The sequence below is a fragment of the Colobus angolensis genome, unplaced genomic scaffold (genome assembly GCF_000951035.1).
Source record: "Colobus angolensis palliatus isolate OR3802 unplaced genomic scaffold, Cang.pa_1.0 Scaffold244, whole genome shotgun sequence".
Lineage (NCBI taxonomy): Eukaryota > Metazoa > Chordata > Mammalia > Primates > Cercopithecidae > Colobus > Colobus angolensis.
In genome coordinates, this window is record NW_012115644.1 from 3,062,885 (window position 1) to 3,081,157 (window position 18,273).

At 36.6% G+C, this 18,273-nt stretch overlaps 1 long non-coding RNA gene across 1 annotated transcript; it reads right to left on the bottom strand.

Annotated features, from left to right (window-relative positions):
• Positions 1 to 14,434: 14,434 nt before the first annotated feature.
• Positions 14,435 to 17,741, bottom strand: LOC105514404. The gene is made up of 3 exons (XR_001002173.1): positions 17,688 to 17,741; positions 15,758 to 15,784; positions 14,435 to 14,784 (listed from the first exon to the last, which is right to left on the bottom strand). It is a non-coding gene; the product is annotated as an uncharacterized LOC105514404 (long non-coding RNA).
• Between the last annotated feature and the right edge of the window lie 532 nt (positions 17,742 to 18,273).

Below are 18,273 nucleotides of genomic sequence, written 5' to 3' on the forward strand. Positions count from 1 at the left end.
AAAAATCTTCCTATTCCCAAAAGGACAGTTCTTTCAATAAGCAGCACAGGCAATTTTATACATTTAAATATTTTGAAATGAAAAAAGTCATTAAAGTGTTTATTAGTATGGGGTTAGCAAAAACCAAACTCCACTAAAAATTTAAGTTAGAGGAGTGTCCCTGATGTGTCAACTTTATGTTGGCAACAAATCTAGCCAATATAAAGATATCCCAATAAAAATGGGAAGAAGTAGGGACTGACAGTCCTTCTAGTCTAAAACAATTTAGCATAATCATAATTGGTCAAGCTTGTTAATTCCACTAGGGAGGTATGATTTTAATAGCCAGAATCACAATAACAGTCAGATTGTTCTTATTATTTTTAGAAAGATAAGATAGGGTTCCTAAGGACTTAACTTCCAAGAGATAGCAGGAGCTTTTGTTTTTACAAATTAGAAAATCCTATTTTTTGTAGTGCGAAGTATTAATATAATTTGATTATTAGGAAATAAGAAAAAACAGGATTTCAAATATTAGCATCTGTATGTTGCTTATGATCACTTATTAGAAGATGTTAAAACACCACCAAAGTATAGCCCAATTCTGGGTAAGACAATATATAGTGGGGAAAGAAAGCATAACAAATTATGTTAAGTTTTCATGCTTTGATAGTAACATTAAAAAAAGAAACCTTGGAAATTAAGCACATTTCCTAAGTGATAAAAATACAATGTATCAAAGACAATTTTTCCATTGGTACTGACATGCTGATTTGACAGTTTTCTAAACTAGCATATATATCTGTCTATATAGCTAGATAGACAAAGGACACGTAGTATAAACTACTTGATGTGTAAGTTCTTGCTGTCCCATCAGAACATCGTATGCACAGAATGTAAATTTAAAAACAAGACCTTTCTTCTAGTAGGAATTAAAGATATTTTAATGTCCTCTATAAAATCACATGAGAAAAAAAAAAGTCCTCCAAGACTGCTTTTACTAATGAAAAACAAAAACTGAAAGAAAAAATTAGGTATATTTGTGCACTAGGTACTCTATAAGGTGTGTGCAGACTTCTCTAATGCTAGTTTTGTCATGTTTCATCAAATCATATAAACTAAAAGATGAGTGAATGAAAAAGATGAGACACATGAAAGTAGATAAAGGCATATGATGTATGAAATGACTATGAAATAGGAGGATCCATGATCCGAGTAAACACACATCATCTATCTATAGGTACACTGTTTTGTTTTACATTAAGAAAGCCTGGTCATTGGACCATAATTACAGCAAATTCATGAACTTTAAAAATAAAATCACACACTAATGATTTAGGAATGCTATTAAGCAGGGAAATAAAATTATCCATAGTAGTTGCATTGTCCATAGAGAAAAAGGAAAAGAAATACATTAGCACCAAACAACATACATGAAAAACAATTTTAAATCTAAAACACGTATCAATTTGCCATCCTTTAATGTTTTATCAGAAATAGAAACTGACCTTGCCATATTTCCAATGTGTCTTTCATGTATATTTTCTCAACCCTCTATCCAATAACATACATTAAAGAAATCTTTAAGGAAAGTATATTATCTATCAACACATATCAACAAACACAATTCTTTCATTCATTTAGAAATTATTTAAGAATTCTCTATAATGATGACAAAATGGATGCTTGAAAACATTGTAGTAACCAAAAGTTAAAGATTATCCATTATGGTTAAGACCTAGCAATTCCACTGAACAAGGAGGAGTATTGTCATCCCTTTGTTTTCCCCAAGGAAATAAATGTAATGGAAGTTTATAACCTCATTTAATCATGAAATAAGTCGATGTTGTGAAATCAGTTATAGAGCAAAAACTCAATATACACACAGGACAGAACAGTATTCTTTGAAGGGCTATATTTCAAAACAAATTTTTTGTACATAAAGTGTTTTTCTTTTGATGTTGAGGTATCATCTCCTGAAGCTGTGCAAGTTTTAAATAGTGATCCATCTCAATCCACCTCTTTCTACTAGAGAAGCAGAAAAAAAAGATAGAAGGGAAAAAAATACAGCCACTGGACACTGTAGTTTGTTTTCCTGAAGAGAATGTCATTCCACCCACTTCAGTTCATTTTTCCAAACCATTTAAGACAAATTGTGTCAGACATTGAGCAATACCTTATCCTAATACCATGCCATACAAGAAATTGTTAGAAAATGCCCGCCATTATTTTCAAAATGCTAAACTGGCTTAGGGGTGTGGAATGTTACCAGAAATGTTACCAATTAGACTGATCTAATAGTTTAAACATCTTTCAACTTTAAAAATTTAATAGAAAAAAAAAGAAGATGCCATTTTGTATGACCATCATTTGGTTACATAACATAAATGAGGTCATGAGAATTTTAGGTTTCTTGTCTTATGGTTATATCTTAACTATAAGCCAATGATGAGTTAATTTCTCTTCTGGTGGTGACACCTATGTGTGAAACTAGAAATCTTCCCAGAAGACGGCATTGAGTCAGGAGAGAAATTAAATTCTCTAATGGGCTGAAAGGGTGCCTACTCCTCATTGATAATGTTTCTTTTAATATAACACTTCCACTTAGAATAAGCCATTTCAAAACATGCTACCAACTCTTTCCTGTGCAAAGAAATGTTCCATCTAATACGGTTAGGTAAAGTTTGAGCAAGTAGATGAAAAATACTCTCTTTATGGCAACTATATTTCACAGCTTTCTGAGATCTTAGATTTGGTCTGTGGATATGAGGATAAGACAAACATTTAGAAATGTTAAAAGGAGAAAGAAATCTAAATATAGACAAAACTTAAAACCATAAAAACAGAAATTAATATTATCAAATGTGACAAAATCTTGGCTTTATATTAACTGATAATCTCCATGTACGTTACATTCATCATGTAAAGAAAGTCAAAACATACTTAAAAATGTGTAACTTTCATGCTTTACAATGATTAGACTGAAAGTGGAGCTTATTTTATACTCTATCCAATTATCCAAAACAAGAGAGAAGTTAGTAAAAGGTCATTTTGACCATTGGAGCCAAATTATTATGATTTGAAGACTTCTTTAAAAAATTGTTCAAAACATATGTGACAAAAACTGAAATGGATATTTTTTCAATATTCCTGGGACTAAAGAAAGAAAAAGGAAAAAGCATTAAAAAGAATGAAAAATACCTTTCTGTTTCTCAAACTTTGTAGGAAATGTTTGACATGGGTTGGATCTTTGGAGGAAGGAAAGCTCTCACAACTTTGGCACAGATGTCCCAGTAAGCGCTCCTACACCATCAGGAAAGGTGACTTTGGCTGATCCCTTCTCAGAACATGTTATTTCTTCAGCAACCCAAGTTTTGGTGGGATGCACATCCCTGTTTCCTCAGGGACAAGGGCTCCCATTCCAAGAATCTCCTATTCCAAAAGAAGCGCTGTGCCTCTGTCATTTTTAAAAGCACCCATATTAACACTTGCTGAAATTCAGTTTATTTATATATATTTTTTAAGTCTGTGGTTCTGCATGTTTGCATTTGTAAACCTCTTTCCTACTTGGTCACACGAGAGACAGTGCTGGAGGCTGAATCGGTCCTCTTCCCGTGTCTTCACTGCCAAGGGCAGCCCAAGGAAAACTGGCGGCAGCAACAGGCTCAACCCCTTCGTATTTCAACCAAAGTGGCCATGTGAGCCCACAATACTGGAAGCTGTAGATCTGCAGTCAGGACTGCAACTCCCTCAAAATACAAGACAAATTGTGTGTGTGCTCTCCACCACCTTATCTCTTTTTGGCAATAAGCCATGGTGTAACCCCCTTAAGATGACAAAAGGAATAAAAGCTCAGATGTAATCAAAGGACTCGTGATCAGCATGCTAGCATCTGAAGTTGCACAGCAAGCAGGTTTGGCACACAGTCATGCTTTTTTAGTCAGTTTCAATGGGTAGTGTAGGTATGAGTCAACGCCAACATGAAAGGTGAATAGGAATGTGATAATCAACTCTAAAATCAGTCAGTATAGTACATTTTCATAGCTTTGAGCCCATATTTGGTCACCATTTCATGTAAACTATTTCATGGCACTTTTTGTCCATGCAATTAGCAAGCCCGAAGAAGGAAAATAGCTAGTACAATCAATCATTATCTACCACTGATTTGTCCATATAAATACGTATCTTCACATAAGATAAAGAGATACTGATCTATATTTTTTGCAGGCTTCTCACTGATTTCACAAATTGCCCAATTTCAGATGTAAGTGGAGTAAAAATGGACATGTATACTATTGCCAGCAGGAAGAAGCAGCCCTATGTAAACATATCTCAGACTTGTAAAATCTGCAATTCAGTTTTCAACTATAAATATTAAAAGAGGACCATTATATACACAACTTCATGCTTGAAAGGTTAGATTCATCACTGCAGAAAAAGACAACAAAAAGATAAATACATGGAATTAGTAGTCTTGAATTAAAATTTTAAATCGATATTTATTTTAAGAAAACTGGTAGAACCTTGAATAGAGTCTATAAGCCAACTGACTGGCTACCAATGAGCCAATTGATTATCTGATATGTATGCTACATATTACTTTCTAAACTCCAAGATGTCACGGCAATTTCCATCTGAGGTTCATTCTACATTTTTCCTTTGCCACTGAGAATTTTAGGGTAAGTGTTTTGCTCAGTAACTGTTCTGGGAAAGCAGAAAATTAGGATGTTTCTCATATAAGTACCATAATTAAATTTAATTCTATATTTGTAAGCTACATAATCTTCTGCAAGCATTATAGTACAACTGTGGAAAGGGCTGAGGACTGACCTCGATAATGTTGTTTACTTCACCAACACCTGACTCTAATCCTCTATTCTTCAGTTCTTGGTTCCTCCTTCCTTTTGCAAGCCTTGCCCACTGAGAATGTTATGCAAGGTAGACCTGCCTGTTGTCAGGCCTTCAATCTGTATTACAGGTTCCATTGTAACCTAAGGCACCACAGATTTCTGGTTTCTCACCTCTCTCTCATAGCAGTCATAATTACGAAGGTTTTCCTAGAACTGCATTAAGTCAGAGGTCTGAGAAACAGAGGTCTTTGAGATATACACTTACAAAGCAGATCTTAGAGACATCCTTGACATTTACTCAAAGAAAAATCAGTAAGTAGAATGTACAGACAAGGAGAATAACAGAGGTCTCTTCATTCACCCTCCACAATGCATGGAGTCATCTTTAAGTTTATTTATCAACACTTGTTTTCCTCTATTCAAGGAAAATAGATGCTCTACTAGGTGTGCTTTGGAGGCTGCTTTCTAATCTTCAGAGATGGAGTTCACTCAATATTCTTGCCTGTCATGCCAATGCCAAAAATGTGTCTACAGGAAGCACTCCTTTTTCCAAACCCTCACTTATCTCTCTTAACTCCTCGTGTGCTGGTAAATTTAGAAAACGGAACTATATCTAGAAAGAAAACTAATTTAAACAAAGATGAAATAGTTTTGCATGTATAAATCATTGAGAGGAGCATAACCAAGAGGAGGTGGTAATCAGTGATTTATATGACTGCCACAATTTGAATTTTAAGTCAAGTAAACATTTGCCACTGTGCCCTACAGCCTAATAAACACAGCAGTGTTCAAAAGGGTGATAACACCCCAAATAGGACTCACTAAAAGCAATCTGCTGACCTTATTTTAAAAATATAATTTTAAAAGTAATTTTATTTGACTATTTTATATCACAGCTAAGTTGACCACATAAGAAATTTGAGAACGTTTTCATTTTCTAATTGTTTCTTTCCTTTCTGGGGATGGGTGGGAGAGGTTGATCAGAATGATTTGCATTTGTGTGTGTTGGGTGGGTGTGGTAAACAATACAAAAGTTTCATAATTCTTATTCTTTATATAAGAAGATGTTAGATTCATAAGATCTTTAATCTTCTGTAGCATATAGTGTCTATTCTGTGGAAAAATATGTATTTAAAAGGAAAATTTCTGATTTTCTAATAGTATTCATATTACTACCAGCTTTGGCCATTTCATGAACCAAAAAGATGATGAGTTCTTTGTTGCCATTTAAGGGTATAAACCCCTTTAAAAAGGCAGCGATTCAGAGGTGGCTAAGAACGATTGTGAACCTAAGTTCTGAGTGGTGTCAGAAGGCTGGATAAAGCAAGCCTACTGCATCTCCTCTATGTGAAATGTGCTACTGGTTGGTTTAAAAAATCATTACACTATTAGATTACAGGGCAAAGGTTAGAGAGTAGGTGGTAATTTCAGCTCAAGATGGTATTAAAAATTCTGTGAATGGGGGTTATGATAGGGGAGGGATAGTTTTCTCAGGTGAAGAAGAACATGATGATAGGTCCATTTTCATGAGACCCACTTGACCCTGTATGTGATCAAGCTAATTATCTGACAGGCTGAAAGCGGAGTATAGGAAGCTACTAAATAAATGACACTACTGAGAGAGGTTTTACATCCTCTGGTCAAGCAGGTGAAACTGATTAAGAAAGAGAGTGAGTTATTCAGGATTTTCTCACCCATGGAGTTGCTAAGGTAAGATGCAACTAAGAGAATCAGGTTGCCCATCTTTTTGCATTGCTACATAGTTTTGCTATAATGTTGCTAATGAAGCATGCCTGTCCAAAATTACTGAAGAAGCCACAAGGTGCTGGAGAAAAAACTTTCAAAATGATTGAAGCATCTTGTGCATTTCCTCAGCTAATTTTTACATGCTTGGAATGCTTTTATCCTTCAGTAGCATGTGCACAGCCTTTATAATTAGATCTTCACCATTACTGCATAAAGGTTTGGTATTCTCTGAATAGCACAGCTCGTTCGGATGATCTCTTCTCTGCTTACAGTTTCACTGTTGCTTTCTATTGTCTCTCTCTGCCTCTCCTAGGTGTGTTACACACTAGTTCTGTGCTCTTGGAAGGTCCTTGACCTCTCTGAATTTGTTTCTTCATCTGCATCACTGAGGGTAATAAGACTTTATGGGGTCATTGTATGGATTAAATGAAATGATATTCTCTATATGAAAAGGCTTATCATACAGCCTTTGCACATAAAAGGTTCTCTATAAAGAATAAACTCCATTCCTCACTGAATACACACACAGTGACTATGGGCAGTCATATGAAGAGGCTAGAATAAACTGATTCATAAAGGACACCACTTATATTTAATTCAGTTTCTCCTACATAAGACATCATTAAACAAATGATGCTTATATTTTTCTGCTTTCTCAGCTCTGTGACTATATTGACAGGGTTCTACCATGTATTAGCATGTTTGTCTGTGTAAGTAAGTATAAATAGAAGAAGAATCACAATTGAGAATAGGTTTAAACATTAGGAAGACAAAGATTTTGAGAGACAAGTAAAACATTATCAGGGTGCACTGCCCCTTTCCATTCCAAAGAGAAGATTAGATAGGGAAGGTTCCAAATTGCAATGTTTGCTAAGAATTGCGTTAGCTGATCAGTTTAGGAAGAAATCAGCAGTACATATACTGATCAAAAGATATTCTGGAGATGAAATCTTTTGCTTTTTAATATCCAAACAACTCTTCGCAATGTCACATCCAAAGGTCTGTTCTGAATGGAAAAGGCTAGTGCAGGTTAAGAGAAAGGGAGAGTGCTTATTTTGAGAAATTATTCAGTAAAGCCTACCTTTTGCCAACAGCCAGGCATGGGTAAGCCATCTGGCCCCTGTTTTAAAGAGAAGAAAAAGAATTCCTCAGGCTCCATAAGAGTGATTAAACTTCATAATTCACATGCTCAGAGGCTTAAAAATAAATTTCTACCCATTAGTGGCTTTGGTCATGGGCATCTTTTACTAATTAGCAACTCCCAATATATTACCCAGTGTTAGGTAAAATAAAGAAAATTCAAATGTTTTCCAGAGTGAGTACACATTTTGAAAACACATATAGAAAATGTTATGCCTAATTTTGAAAAAGCAATTTACAAAGCATAGTGCTCTATTCATATCTATATTTTCAGATAATAAATCTATACTCTTAATTTCATTAAAACAGGTCTCGCTGGTATCTCTATTAAGTAAACCGAAATAACTTATCTTCCTGGTCACTATTAGACTATGGCTGAATTCATGATAATGATGAATAATCAATGATAAACCATTTCTATCTGAAGTTTATAGCTCTTCACATGCCAGTATTTTTCACTTTTCTATATTGAAAGTAAATACAGTAGATCATACTCAATTGAATTAGAAGACAAGCAGCCTATCTATATTTTTATGATAAAATATTATCTAGAACATTCATCGATTTCTCTATTTAAATTATTCAGAAGTTAACAAATTCTGAATAAAATAAGAGGTTCCTAAGTGTTGCAAAATGTATTTTAAAGTGTATGCATTCTTGAGATACAAATGATATAAATAAGGCAGAAAGAGTTGGTACATCAAGAGGGCATGCTTCTACTTTTCCCCCAACAAAATGATCGTAAAATATGATTTATCATCAATACCAAGCAAACAAAGAACTAGGAACTTCATATTGAGATTTTCTAACCATAATCACTGACTGCTTAATTTTTAAAAATATAAATACAATCTCTTAAAGAGAAATATAAATTTATCTTTAAAGAATCATGCTTATACCTGAAAAATAATATAAGAACATGCAGACCAGTATAACCATCAATGCAAACATAAAAATTTTTATTTATACCTCAGAAAATATGAATATACTTTCATTTTAAATGTAAAAAAAAAGAACACTTTTGAAAAGCTTCATAAAATATTTGGGAAAAACTGGTAATGCCAGATTGGTACAAGGAGAAGGTTCAACCAGCAGAATTTTAGATTTTAGTATCAGGAGGATTTTGAGTTCATGCCAATGGAGATAAGGGAGTTTGATCTACTTTAGGAAAGTGAGTTTCAAAAGGAGAGACCATTAAATTGAAAAGGTTATGTGACAAAGAAGAGGGTTGGGGCTGCAGACTCTTATCTTTAGAAGCTCAGAGAAGTTTGGTCCTCTTCTCTGTGGTCTCTTAAAGCATTCTCTTGAATTGGTTAACGCTCGACAACAGAAGCTGAATTCCGTAGGTTGGGCCTTATTTACAGCCTGATAGAAGTATAGCGAAAAAGGCAGAAATACCTTATTTGTTTTAGAGAAAAAGAAAAAAAGTCAAACTTAGGTGGAAAACGAAAAGCTATGGTCTAGCAGTGTCTTTGCATCAAATATTTTCATATAATTTGAATGTAATCTTAAATATTTATGGAAAAAATAAATATTCCAAAGAACACAAAAAAGGTGGTCATGTCAGTTGTGAGAACAACATCAGGAGATTAATTTGCATTCATTGATAGAAATGCGTGCTTGCTCTCTGACTCTGCAGAGTGGCAGAAGGAGCCTGTTCATGCACATGCATGTAGTGTGTTTATCATGTAAAGCTTGCCCAGAAAGCACCACTTTACACTGATAGAGATGAACATGTAATAAAGGAACTGCATGCAGGGTGGTAGGAAAGAGAAATACTGTACCAATTGGCAAGGGGCATCCAGCCCATCCAGGCCAGGCTGGCCTGGCTCCCCTTTTTCCCCCTTAACGCCACGGAATCCCTGTTTGTAAAGATTAACTGATAATGTTACTAACACAAGAAATCACTTAAGCACAAATTCTGCAAAAGAAGTAACTACAACAGCAAAAGGCTGGGAGAGGAGCAACTCTGAAGGGAACAGTAACATCCAGTGAAGTTGGACAAAGTAAAATGGAGGGAGACATATTCCTACAACAGGGGCTTGTCTGAAAACAGTGGCCTTCTCTTTTGAGGGGTATGGAATAGGGCAGGTTCCTTTCAGATCTTACATTCAGGTTCCAGTTGTGCCGTGATATTTAGGGGTTAAGAAACCAGGCAGAGCTAGTGGCCAGAGACAAGACGTGGAACATATCAGGATAACTGTGATAAATGTTTCTGGGTATCTTGAAGTCCGTGTTAAATGACCCCAATCAGAAACCCTCCTGTTACGGATCCCTCCAGCTTGCTCTTCTCCCATCTGATCCCCTCACACAAACATCTGGAGACAGTTCCAGGAGTCAGACATACCAACGGGCAGGGTGCATCTAATCCAGGAGCACCCTGTTCTCCTTTCTCCCCTTTAGGGCCCTTTTTGCCTTTCTTTCCCTTTTCCCCCTGTGGATACAAGGGTTTAAATAAAAGACAAATTTTATTTGGGGGGAAATAATGGTAATTCAAAAGATGGTTTAGGTAAGAAAATTCTGGAAGGACATTTACCACTGTTTTCTGATTTAGGTAAGGCATGATATTATGAAAGCCAACTTACACTTTCAGAGTGACAATGGATTCTGGGCAGGGGCATGTGGGATTTTATTTAAGGTACTCAACAAGACAGAAGGAGGCTTAAAAGCTGATACATCAGAAGTGCTAACTTAGACCACAATGTCACAGTCATGAATTAGGTGTCTGAGTCACAGATCCTGTGAGGATGACAGGTACCAAAAGCATTGAAGCCAGTCAGTGGCAGATGAAGTTCAGGGAAATAATGGATACTTCACTCAATTTTCAATACCTGTCACCTTTCTTTTTTCTAATCCTGTAACAGATGAAAGCTGCATTGAACCAGAGGAAAAGGAAAGAATGTTAACAGCGTCTATTTCTTTGAAATGTATCCAACTTTATGATTGATATTACTTGTGTAACTCTCATTCAAAAATATTCAATGTCTTAAAATATGCTTCTATTTCTTTTAATATTTTTTTTTTTTTTTTTTGAGACGGAGTCTTGCTCTGTCGCCCGGGCTGGAGTGCAGTGGCCGGATCTCAGCTCACTGCAAGCTCCGCCTCCCGGGTTTACGCCATTCTCCTGCCTCAGCCTCCCAAGTAGCTGGGACTACAGGCGCCCGCCACCTCGCCCGGCTAGTTTTTTGTATTTTTTAGTAGAGACGGGGTTTCACCGTGTTAGCCAGGATGGTCTCGATCTCCTGACCTCGTGATCCGCCCGTCTCGGCCTCCCAAAGTGCTGGGATTACAGGCTTGAGCCACCGCGCCCGGCCACTTTTAATATTTTTTATATCCTTTTGTTACAGCAAAACATTTTTTTAAAAGAAACTAAAAGCAAATACTTTCCTTATTAAGTCAGGTAAACAAATGTTAAAAGTGCTAATACTTTGCAGCAATGCCAACTGGAGAAACAGACTTATTTATAAACCTAGGGATCTTCTTTAATTCACTCTCTTACTGATCTCATGCCATGTATTTACAATGGTAAATGAGTTTCCAGCTTACTCACAATGTGACAAAAGCCAAAAAAAATCTGTTCAGGAGAGGAAAAGCAGCTTGGACTCAGTAAAAAATGAGGTAGGCAGGATAATTACATAGTGGGAATGTAGCTATGGAAATTAGTATTTAGGAATAAAGGTAAAGGTTGTGGGAAATCTGCATGGATCATAGGGCCAGAGGAATTAAGGAAAGGAGGCAAAAGGAGGAGAAGGAAGGAATGCACCTCAGCTGTTTTATATTAACATCAATATCTCTGCATATTTATAGACAGGGAGTTAGTGCCATGCAGAATTCAAAATACTATACAATACATACTTAAATAAATGTATTCATTCTGCAATCAGGATGGAAGTTACAATAAAACTGAATAATCTCTGAAGCAAAGCAACATGAATATTGAAAGGTGAAAAGAGATACACATAACAGAAATATACGAGATGTGCATTCAAATTAATACATTCATTCTGACAGCATGAGCAAAAGCTCTTCATTTATCTCCTGTGTGCCAAAAAGATTGCATCAGAAGGCTCAGAATCAAAAACACTTGGATTTCTTGAATATGGGGCAAAGAGAAATTCTCTGTGGCTTAGTTGATCATGATCAAAGACAATGATGACCCCAGAAGCCAGGGTGAAATAAGAGCAGTTATGATAGGAGATAAGATGGGAGGAACATTCAGGAGTAAGTTGGTCACTCACTCAAGATGGATCAACATCCTTCCTTAACAAATCACTTCAGTACCATGACATAAAACTGATGTAAACTCATTTGGGTGAGCTCCTCCCTCCCAGAGGGCAGTGGACTCTTCTTCACATAGGTGTGTCTGAGACCGGGTGTGTTGGGTATTATTACTTTGGATTTCAATTCATTATTTGATTGGTAAATCAACTCAGATTAACTACTCAACAGAAAAATGTTGTCATATGAATGTTACTGTGCCAGACTATGGGAATCATTTTTCAGTAATATTTTAGTGAGCCTCAAGCTTTACGGAAAAGAAACACTACAGTATGAAGAATAATGTGCCAATATTATTATTAGTCAGCATTGTTGTGTAGTATGTACTGATTCCCCATGCAATACAAAACCATGTCATTGTGGGTATGAGTACATGAGAGTTCTTGATAACTTTTATTTCCCATGTCAAATAATTATATACACGAATTATTCTCATTTAGAATCAATTTTTGTAAATTTAAAACTTCTAATCATGGAAGCTGAACATGGAAATATTTTGTATGGGTGATTAACATTATTCTGAGGATCAAGTTTCTAGCTTTTATGCTTTCCTATGCTGGTAATTTCTTTCTCGTAAACATGAGTATCCTCCTAATGGTAATTTTTTTTTTTTTTTTTTTGAGACAGGGTCTCACTCTTGTTGCCCAGGCTGGAGTGCAATGGTGTGATCTTGGCTCACTGCAACCTCCGCCTCTGGGGTTCAAGCTATTCTCCTGCCTCAGCCTCCCAACTACCTGGGATTATAGGTGCCCACCACCACCCCCAGCTAATTTTTGTATTTTTAGTAGATACAGGGTTTCGTCATGTTGGCCAGGCTGGTCTCAAACTCCTGACCTCAAGTGATCCACCCGTCTCAGCCTCCTAAAGTGTTGGGATTACAGGCATGAGCCACCGCACCCGGTGGTAATATGTTTTTGCGTGATTAAGATTTTAGACTCATATAACACATTAGGTAAATATGAAATGCATATATATATGTTTTTGAGTTTTTTTAGAGACAGAGTTTTGTTCTGTCACCCAGGCTAAAGTACAGTGGTGTGAGCATAGCTCACTGCAGCCTCAAACTCTTGAGTTCAAGTGATCTTCCCACCTCAGCCTCTGGAGTAGCTGGGACTACAGGTACATGCCACCATGCCCCACCATACTTTTTTTATTTTTTAGTAGAGCTGGGAGTCTCACTAGAGATGGGTTGCCCAGGCTAGTGTTAAACTCTATGCCTTAAGCAGTTCTCCTACCTTGGACTCTCAAAGCACTGGGATTATAGGCATGAACCACTGCACCCAGCCACATATCATCTTTAAAACACACTCATCTTGGGCTGAAAGCTTATATGCACAATTTATCACAAAACACATATATTTTATAGTCAGAATTTATAATTCAGAATAAAAGAATTTTTTATACCTCAGTTTTCTTGTTTGTGAAGTGGGGAAAATAATGCCAACTTCAGGGGTTGTTATGAGGATTAAAAGACCTATCATATGTAAAGCCCTTGGGAAAGCACATAATGCTTAGTAAATGTGATGATACTGGTGATGATGATGGGGCTTTCAGATAACCACTTACACGGGCTCTCTTACCAACGGGTGTGGGGAGAGTCTAAGCAATGCTTAAGGCCTAAAACTTACACCACAAGCTTAATAATCTTCTTTCTTTGACAACTCTCATTTAGCCTTGCTTGTCAACAGCTATGAAGGTCACTGTTCAAGAGACTTGATAGGGTTAAAGAGAGCAGGGACATAAATTAACCTGAGAAATAGAACAGGTTTAAATTTGTACTGTGAAATGTAGTTTCAGCCACTTTAAGATTTTCACTATTCTATTGAGGGATTGAGTTTTTGATGGCTTCTTTTGTTGTGTCCAATGTAAAAAATTCTCCTTAGATCTACTACCAGGTAAAAGACCCAAGCAAAATACTGAGAAAGGGGTGGTGGGGGAAGAGAGAGAGAGAGAGAAGGATGGAGGGAGGGAGGGAAGGAGAGAAAAGAAACAGAGGAGAGGAAAGGAGGGAAGGGAGGAGAAAAGAACAAAGGAGAAGAAAGGAAAAAATGGCTTTTAAAATCCATAATCCAAACTTTTCTTTTCAAGTCATAAAACCATATTGCCTAATATTGGCTCCTAAAGACCATAGAGCTGCTGGTTCTGAGACAGAACTTCAAAATCAAGCTCATAAAATACACCAATATCTCTGTTTTAAAAATCCCTGTTGCTCTGAACCTGAAAGTGGCAAGTCCTAGTCCTGCGTAGTGAACTTATTGTAGTTTATCAGTCACACTGCTTCTCCTCTATTTTCAAATAAAAAATATCAAGGTACAAAACGTATCTCCATTTCTCTACTGGGAAGTAGTGAAGACAAGTGAGATGCTGGCTTTGCAGGGTTCAATGAGCTCTGCCAAATATCATTGCAGATTTGTGCCATTTAATTTTACTTTTTAAAATAATTTTTTTTCAAAAATCCTTTACTTTTCAATAAATTGGTGTCAGGTGGTTGAAAAACTGTAGCTTGAATATCTGGGGATAATAACTTTTTCTTCTATGCCAGGCAGTGCCCTTACTCTGGCAGTACAGCCTTCTTCATTCCTCTCTGAAGACCTGATTCCTTAAATCAGGCATCAGTATGTTTTTGGAGCACAGGATGGAAAAAGATTAAGTGTCAAATGGAATCACACAAGCTGAACAGCAAAGCAGACAGCAGGAGAAGAATCAAACAAGCTATATGCTGGGATGGAGAGGTCACCTTTTCTCCCTTTTCTCCTAGATCACCCTTCTCACCCCGTGGACCAGGGAAGCCCTGTAAGATAAAAAGCAAACCAAAAAGATCTATTGGTGTAATAGTGGCAAAATCATCCAGAAACAAATATTTTAGGATTTTACATTTCTGAACTTAAATATAACACAAAACTTAAATATAACACAAAACAGTCTTAAGACTGGTGAGATAATAAAGCAGTGCTTAGAAATGTAAGTTTTCTAATGTCTCAATTATCTATACACAACAGGTTGCTTGCTTTTTCTTCTAAGAAATAGAGAGTAGAAAGAACACCGGGATACTAGTTTGAGTTCTCAGAAGTTCACTGATTTGTGCAGATTTGGGCAAATCACTTACCTCTCTGCACTTTAGTCCCTTGATTGTAAAATGGGGTTAGTGATATCCACCACACAGCTGTTGTGAATGTTAAATGTGGTGATGCACTACAAAGTACCAGAATGATGCCTGCCCAAAGCAGGTGCTCATAAACAGTAACTACTATTTGTATTACTTTTGGTATTCTCATTATTCATGTAATACAGGATGAGCAGTGATTGTGTCTAGAGGCATTTGCTTTTGACATTCTCTATTTTCACAGAAACATATTAGCATAAGATATATAGGGACTAAATGCTAAAGGGAAAAAAATACTGCCTAACTGCTTTGAGAAAAAAACATATCATTCTGTAAGGATAGCATGTGAGAAGTATGTTGATTTTATGCATATTTTTCATAAATAGGTCATACTGATGTTAAGAGTACCCTCAACTTGGGAAAGTATTTTGAAGTGCCACTATCCACTACCAGTTATTAATTTTATACAAGATAATTGTGTCTTTTTGCTTTTCTGTTTTATCTCATGCAAACACTACTGTATATTGCTGTTTACATGCACAGCAATATATGTTCTATGCATACCTATATGCACAGAAAATAAGTATTCTTTTTGTTATTGATGATGGAGACCATCAACATCTATTATAATAGGATGATGTTTATTGTACTTATTACTTACATCAAGACCAGGCTCTCCATCTTTCCCCTGCCAAAGAACCATAGTAGCTACATTAGTGTTTCTAAGTTTTATGAATAGATTATAGATTTATTTAAGGCTGTCTGAACATGCAACACTAGTACTAGAACAACTACTTCAGAAATGTGAAAAAGATTCTCATTTGGATTAGTGACTGTTAGTGTTGCAGTTAAGTGTCATAAAAATTTTATATGATATATTGGATTAAATAGACTAATATTTTGCTGATGTTTAAGGCTTGGTAGCTAAGTTATCAGTCCAGGAGTTACATTAAAAGCAAAAATCCTGTTTAGTTGATTAGTGACTGTTAGTATTGAAGTTAAGGGTCATGAAAATTTTATATGATATAGTGGGTTAAATAGACTAATATTCTGCTAGTGTTTAAACCTTGGTATCTAAGTTACCAGTCCAGGAGTTAAGTTAAAAGCAAAAATACCGTTTAGTTGATTTAAGAACATACCAGCACTAATAGAGGATATGAATCAATGCTACTTTAATTTGATAACTTAGTAGTTAGCTCACAAATGAGTAAAGAATGTAGAAATACAGTTTTAATTTGGCTAGATGTGCATACCATGTACGAAGGGTGTGAAGATTGCAACTTAAAAGCTGTTTTTAAGTAAGCTTTGTAAATGAATAATCCCCAAATATTTTTTTAAAAGTCATAAGACTGTTAGGCAAGAATGATAAATTCACTCTCATGGTGCAGATTATCATGGTGATGACCCTATTGTGTCATAGTATGGATCCATCCAAAGTTCACGAGAGGCTACTTTGATTCCATCAATTAGATTTTGAAACCTATTTCAAAATCAGCATCTTTTTTTTTTTATTTTTTTATTTAGCACTGAGGTAATCATGGACTATGTTTGTTATTTCAATTCATAAAAAGCATGTGGGACATATGGAAAGGTTAAAACCCTTAATGCAACATATGCTTCTACTGTCGTCCTACTCTATCTTAATGAATCAATTATAATCATTCCCAAGATGATATTTTTAAAGCAAATCAGAAGTCTTAATATGAATTCTGTGTAATTAAGAATTTTCAGGCCAGGCGCAGTGTCTCATGCCTATAAATCGAGCACTTTGAGAGGCCAAGAAGGGCGGATCACTTGAGGTCAGGAGTTTCAGACCAGCCTGGCCAACATAGTGAAACCCTATCTCTACTAAAAATACAAAAATTAGCAGGGCGTGGTGGCACACATCTGTAATCCCAGCTACTCGGGAGGCTGAGGCAGGAGAATCGCTTGAACCCGGGAGGTGGAGGTCGCAGTGAGCCAAGATCACGCCACTGCACTCCAGCCTGGGCAAAAGAGCAAGACTCCATTTCAAATAATAATAATAATTTTCAGAAGACAGAACACTATCAATGTTCTATGTTCTGAAGATCATTTGTCATCACAGTGATTTAGAAAGTCAGAAACATCAAGTCGTCATAAATATCAATGTAATTTGGGGAATACTTTTTACTAGCAAGAGTCATTTTAGTAAATAGTCTATAGGAACAGATAAAGTCTGAAGAAGGCTGTTTTCAACGAAGCTTCCACAGCCATTTTTGGATCCAGTGACCTTCCAAGGAAGTACCAGTTATGAGTGTCCAGTCAGATGACGTAGGGAGGGCATCTTCTGACAGGATCCTGTTCTCGGGTTAATAGTTTATTCTAGAGACAGCCTCTGATCCTGTCAATCTCGTGAAGTGTCTGGATATGTGTCAGTACATGATGAGAGGGCGAGATACTGAATATGACCTATTTGTGAAGGACATGGAATTACTGGATTTATAGGTAATGAGTGGATTGCTGTTTCTTCTCTAACATTAGTCTGCCCCACAAGGGAAGGGTTAACCGTGTCAGTGACTGGTCATCTATGCATGCGGAAGGTGGGGATGTGCATGTGACCGGGAACTCACAGGCAGCCCATAGGGCCCTCTTGGTCCAGGCTCTCCCATAGCTCCTTTTTCACCCTAAAATGAAAAGTAGAAAGTTCAAATCATACACACACACCCACATTCACACACTTCCTCTCATGCCCTATGTCTAAAGCCTCTATTTCAAGGACCATTCTATGAAAATCTCAAAGATTTAGGCTCTTACAGAGTCGCTGCCAGTGATATTTGGAAAGTAATCCACAGTAGCATCTTTTGCTAAATCACCTTTGAAAGAGGGGCAGCATAAGATTGCCACTGGCCAGCTGTGCAAAAGCATTTGCATATCTCACATGCCATACTTGGGTTTCTTTGGCATTAGCGTGAAGCATTTATTTGTTACTAATTATTTTGTTAGCACTTTTAAATGTAAGAATAAAGTGCCGTTCTTTTTTGAGACAGGGTCTCCCTCTTTCATCCAGGCTGGAGTGTAGTGGTATGATCACGGCTCACTGAAACCTTAAACTACTGGGCCTAGGCGATCCTCCCACCTCGACCTCCTGAGTAGCTGGGACTACAGGCAAGCACCACTCTGCCCAGGTAGTTTTTAAATTATTTGTAGTGATGGAGG